The sequence below is a fragment of the Mauremys mutica genome, chromosome 13 (genome assembly GCF_020497125.1).
Source record: "Mauremys mutica isolate MM-2020 ecotype Southern chromosome 13, ASM2049712v1, whole genome shotgun sequence".
NCBI classification, from domain to species: Eukaryota; Metazoa; Chordata; order Testudines; family Geoemydidae; genus Mauremys; species Mauremys mutica.
In genome coordinates, this window is record NC_059084.1 from 59,757,783 (window position 1) to 59,763,345 (window position 5,563).

Below are 5,563 nucleotides of genomic sequence, written 5' to 3' on the forward strand. Positions count from 1 at the left end.
TTGGTTCATACAACCGAGAACATAAGCAACCCAAGACCATTCAGGAAGTTGTTGAGAGATGGCTAGTACGCGTCTATCAGCAGCTCCTTGGGTCACCAGCCGTTGTCAACCAAGCCAGTTGGCAGACTGAAGGCAGGGCAAGAATGCTGAAGCAGAACATTCTTTGCAGTTGGGATACGTGACATCACAATAAATTTAACCATAAACAGCCCTGGACACGCACCCAGAGAGACACGCACACAGAAAAGTTTGTAACATTAGCAACACTGAGAGACTCACCAGAAATCTCTAGGAATTTTGATTTTGAGGAGGGGGGTTATTGATGCCAATTGCATGGAAGCTGCGGGCATGGAGCACCCACAAGGAAAAAATTAGTGGGTGCTTAGCACCCAGTGACAGCCAAGCTCTGCCCTGCCTGCAGTGAGCAACTCCTCCCGCTCCCTCCCAGCACTTTCTGCCCACCACAAAACAGCTCTTTCATGGAATTCAGGATGCTCCAGGAGGGTCGGGTGGAGGGGGAGATGGTATACTTGGAGGAGGAGATGGGGAAGAGGCGGGGTGGGGGTTGAGGGAAGGGGTGGGATAGAAGTGGGGCGAGGGTGGAACAGGGTTAGGAAGAGAGGGGGCAGGGATTTAGAGAAAGGGTTTGATTTGGGGGTGCGGCAGGGCAGACCAGGGAAAAGGTGGGGCGATGCTTTGTGGAAGAGGTAGAGTGGGGGAGGGGCCTGGGGCAGAGCAGAGTTGAGCACCACTGGCCAGAGGGGAAGTTGGTGCCTACTGAGGGGATGGACAAAGGACTGATAGACTCATAGAAGATGAGGGTTGGAAGGGACCTCAGGAGGTCATCCAGTCCAACCCCCTGCTCATGGCAGGACCAACACCAACTAAATCATCCCAGCCAGGGCTTTGTCAAGCCGGGCCTTAAAAACCTCTAAGGATGGAGATTCCATCACCTCCCTCGGGAACCCATTCCAGTGCTTCACCGCCCTCCTAGTGAAATACTGTTTCCTAATATCCAACCTAGACCTCCCCCACTGCAACTTGAGATCATAGCTCCTTGTTCTGTCATCTGCCACCACTGAGAACAGCCAAGCTCCATTCTCTTTGGAAGCCTCCTTCAGGTAGTTGAAGGCTGCTATCAAATCCCGCCTCACTCTTCTCTTCTGTAATCTAAATAAACCCAGTTCCCTCAGCCTTTCCTCATACATCATCTGCCCCAGCCCCCTAATCATTTTCCTTGCCCTCTGCTGGACTCGCTCCAATTTTTCCACATCCTTTCTGTACTGGGGGGCCCAAAACAGACACAATACTCCAGATTTGGCCTCATTAGTGTTGAATAGAGGGGAAAAAATCACCTCCCTCGAGCTGCTGGCAATCCTCCTACTAATGCAGCCCAATATGCTGTTAGCCTTCTTGGCAACAAGGGCACACTGAGAAGCTTGATATGAGTTAGCATCCACTGTAATCCTCACGTCACTTTCTGCAGAACTGCCGCTTAGCCAGTCGGTCCCCAGCCTGTGTCAGTGCATTGGATTCTTCCATCCTAAGTGCAGGACTCTGCATTTGTCCTTCTTGAACCTCATCAGATTTTTTTTTGGCCCAATCCTGTAATTTGTGTAGGTGACTCTGGACCTTATCCCTACCCTCCAGCATATCTACCCCTCCCAACAGCTTAGTGTCATCTGCGAACTTGCTGAGGGTGCAATCCATCCCATCATCCAGATCATTAATGAAGATGTTGAATAAATCAGCCCCAGGACTGACCCATGGGTCAGTGGGGAGTGGATGGAAGAAAGGAGGCACACGGTGAGTGGTGGGGACCCCAGAGAGGGGGTGCAGCGGAGGAGAGGGGGAACACGGCCAGGCAGTGGTGGGCAGATGGGGCTGGGAGAAGTGGGGAAGCAGATACAGGAAGAGATGGAGCACAGGCTGGGCACCGGGGCCCAGGCATCCGGGGCCTGGTTGGCGGCAGCTGTGCCAGGGGAGGCTTCCCCCACTATTATACCCACTGCCTGTGCTTCCACTGAGGGATCTCTGGAGTCTCAATGTTCCCCGGAGCTCGCCTTCCCTGACAGGCCTGAGCAACCAGAGCTTGTCACTAGACCACTCACAGCCTCCCCGCGGGGAGCGTATGGACCCAAACAGGCTGGAGACAAGTTATCGCAGAAATCATTGGGGACTCGGGGAGCATCTTCAGCTGTGGAGGGTGACACAGCCCACAGGAGCTGAAATTCTGACTCGGGGCTGAGCAGTGCAGGGTGGATGCGCAGCACAGCTGTGAGGCTGACCAGGGCTGCCCAGAGGGGGGGGGGCAAGTGGGGCAATATGCCCCAGGCCCCGGGCCCAGCAGGGGCCCCCACGAGAGTTTTTCGGGGCCCCTGGAGCAGGGTCCTTCACTTGCTCCAGGGGCCCCGGAAAACGCTCGCGGGGCCCGGCCCGGGCCCCCGGAGCTTCTTCGCTCCCAGTCTTCGCTGGCTGGGGGGTCCTTCCTCTCCGGGACAGAAGGACCCCCCGCCGCCGAATTACCACCGCAGCGGGACCCGCCGCCGGAGTGCAGCCGGGTCTTCGGCGGTAATTCGGCGGCGGGGGGGTCCTTCCGTTCCGGGACCCACCGCCGAAGTGCCCCAAAGACCGCTTTGGCGGTAAGTCTGCGGCAGGGAGGGTCCCCGCCGTGGGTCTTTGGGGCACTTTGGCGGCGGGTCCAGGAACGGAAGGACCCCCTCGCCGCTGACTTACCGCCGAAGCGGGGGCCCCCCGCCGCCCAAAACCCCGGGCCCCCGGAATCATCTGGGCGGCCCTGAGGCTGTCTGCTGCGATCGATGCACCAGGGTCGATTTAGTGGGGGTCTAGTGGGATGGACACAGCCTGAGGCCTGAGTTTCCACTGCCGTCTGGATGCTCAAACCCCGGCTTGGCAACACAAGTCACCAAGCCCAGGCCACACAGAGACAGGCTCAGTGTGCAGTGTGGACACCCCCTCAGACAAGCCCAGGAGTGTCACATGAGGAAATCAGTCCTTTTGTTGCACTTGCTGGTAGAAGAGCCCAGTGATGTTGCAGCTCCCCGACCGTCAGTGACAAACGCAGCGTTCCAGCAACTGAGCTCTAGGGCTCGCTGCTGAAAGAAAAGCTTCACGAGTGACAAAGGGCAAAGGGAGGTGCTGGTCTTTGGCCAAGGGCAGGGAGCCTCATCCTCCAACACAGACCATTTCCCTCATTGTCTGTCTGTGCTGGGGCAGGAGCAATAACACGGCCTCCTGCTTTTGCTATTGTTGGTGGCACCAGGCATGGCCCAGTGTTAACAGAGGGGTGGAAAATGACAGTGCCAATGAAGGGTCCCTGTATCAGGCCTCTGCTTGTCCGAACCGCTTCCATGTTTAGACTTTAATTAACCCCACAGGCCAGATGGAAAGAATGGAATGTGTGGCAACTAGTTATCAGTACCAGGAGGCAATTATACAGCCTGCTTGCACCTGGCTGAAGGGAGTAAAACAAAATAACCGGTCGGGAAAAAGTTACTAACGAGATGATGTATTTTCTGCCAAGTATGATTTAACCTGTTTAGAGTAATTGCTACGTTATAATGTATTTGCTGTATGGGAACTAAAAGGGAGGGAGAAGGGGGGGGGAAGGGGGAGCTGGGCAGTGGGGGGTAATAGAGATGCTTAGCTAAAATCATGTATAAAGAAAGAAAGCTGCTTGTATGGAGTGTGCTTGATTTGAGACGTGTCTGTGTCTCCGAGCACGTGCTTTGAGATCTCAAATAAACTTTTTTTTTGCTTCTCCACCCTGGTGTGTCTATTGGAGCGAGGCACTCCGGGCAACGAACCTGCTGTTGCTGTCGCCTCGGGCCTTTGTGCCGGCAACAGTTTTGGCGTCCCTGGGTGGGCTCGAGGCAAAATTGTGCCTTGCCCGGACTCCTCCAATGGCGGCGGACGATGGTCACAGCCAATGCCCAGCGCGCACCGGTGCCTTTACCGGGGGCCTCGGCAGAGACGCGTCAGGCTGACCTTGGAGGACACAACGGTGCAACGCGCTCAGATAGTGGAGAAGCAGCTGCGGGCGACGGTGAGGAACCGGTCCTGCGGATAAGGTAGGAACAGTCCAGTGGTGTGGACTTTTGCCTGAGGCTGGGGATGCCCAGCCGTTGTAATTCCCACTAGACGAGAGAGCGTCCTATAGTGGGTCAAGGGCAAGCCCATGGTATGGGGCAAGGACAGGGTACAGGCAGGGCACGGTGTACACCCTTAGAATGCATTCTGATGAATTGGAAAGTGTTTGAATCAGATCCATTGACTAAAAGCAAACTGAAAAGGTTTTGTACAGTAGACTGGCCTCAGTATCAGCTAGAGAGCCAGGAAAGGTGGCCACCGGAAGGATCACTTAATTACAACACGATCCTTCAATTACTCCTGTTTTGTCAGCGAACAGGTAGCTTCTGAAGCTGTTTGTATGTAGAGCTCTTGTAAAAAATCCCTCATCATATGCCCCAGAGCTGCACTGGGAGGAGAACTGTCCTTGGGGACGTCTGTCTCTGTTGGGCTCACGCAATCTGAACTTATTGACTGTGCAGCAAGATAAGATGCATCGTGGTAATAGGAAATAATGGTCTTGGTGTGTGTGTGTGTGTGTATACCAGTGTGAGTGTCTCTCCTGTGTAAGTGCCCTGTAGGGAGAGATCCTTAGTTTATGTGCCGCTAGCGGGGACAGGGCACCCTCTCTGTGTATGTAAGTGGAAAATGGGTAAGGGACAGTCTAAACATTCCACCTCACCCCCTAAGGGTACCCCAGCATGTTACATGTACGTACATTATGGTCCTAAAACCTGCAGGTATTTAGAGAATTGGAATCTTTATATCTAAACAATGCCCACTAGAAGGTACCTTCAATCTAGATAAGATCATATATCTCAGAGGAGCTTTTACTCACCAAAGAAAAGCCTCTAACACAGTGTGAGCAATTTGTCTAGGAACGGGTTAATTTGAAACTCGGCTAACCCCAGAGATAAAGAGAAAGCTGCTCTGCGTACAAGGTCAAGAATCAGTACAGACTATGTTAAGTACAAAGAAAAAAACTGCTTTCAGCCCCAGCTGGTTGTGGAAAATAGAGACAGAGGCAAACCAAAGGCAATACAAGTTACAGAACTGAGATTGCATTTGCAAAGCTTAACGGTTCAGTGAGATCCAACAGTTTTTGCGACCCCGAAGCCGGACAGGCAGCTGACCTGAACTGGAATCTCTGAAAGAGATGCCGCAGGAAAGTCCAGGGTGTAAAAGAACAGCCCTCCCAAGAGTGGAAGCATGTTGGAAATTCTGGACAAGCTGTATACAGGATAATCTCCCGTCCACCTATTCCCCTTCTCTGAATGTTATATACAGACGTGAACAGTCTGGACATGTGTGAGTATTAAAGTGGCTTAAGGCTTGGGGCATTCATGTTCTTCCTGAGTGATGTGGGAGCGTTCCCAACACTCTCCATTGTTGTTTTATTATTTTTAATGAAGCTTTAAAATTTGGTTATATGGTGTGCTTTCTCTATCCACCCGCCCCCCCCCACCGTCCTGCA